We start from the raw sequence: 526 nt of genomic DNA, 5'->3' as shown, positions 1-526 counted from the left end.
AACTCTCTTGCTTTTTTGATGATCCATCGGATGTTGGCAATTTGCTCTCTAATTCCTCTGCCTTTTCTAATTCCAGCTTGAACATCTAGAAGTTCAAGGTTCATGTACTATTGAAGCCTGGCCTGGAGAATTTTGAGCATTCTCAAAATTGCTAGCATGTGAGATGAATGCAATTGTGTGGTAGTTTGAGCATTCTTTCTTTGGGATTGGAATGAAAACTGAGCTTCTCCAGTCCTGTGGCCACTGCTGAGTTTTCCAAATTTGCTGGCATATTGAGTGCAGCACTTTCACAGCATCATCTTTTGGGATTGGAAACAGCTTAACTGGAATTCCATCACCTCCACTAGCTTTGTTCGTAATAATACTTCCGAAGGCCTACTTGACTTCACACTCTAGGATAGCTGGCTCTAGGTCAATGATCACACCATTGTGGTTATCTGGCTCATGAAGATCTTTCTGTATAGTTCTTCTGTGTATTCTTGCCACCTCTTCTTAATATCTTTTGCTTCTGTTAGGTCCATACCAT

General features: G+C 41.1%; 1 protein-coding gene across 17 annotated transcripts in view; it reads right to left on the bottom strand.

Moving 5' to 3' along the window:
- The window catches only part of FANCC (Fanconi anemia, complementation group C), a 338,161-nt gene that overhangs the window by 225,723 nt on the left and 111,912 nt on the right, over positions 1-526 (bottom strand). The gene's annotated exons all lie outside the window — the stretch shown is intronic.

The sequence above is a fragment of the Bison bison genome, unplaced genomic scaffold (genome assembly GCF_000754665.1).
Source record: "Bison bison bison isolate TAMUID 2011002044 unplaced genomic scaffold, Bison_UMD1.0 scf7180017864057, whole genome shotgun sequence".
NCBI lineage: Eukaryota > Metazoa > Chordata > Mammalia > Artiodactyla > Bovidae > Bison > Bison bison.
Note: the sequence above shows the minus strand (reverse complement) of the source record. Positions and strands in the feature narration are given on the sequence as shown.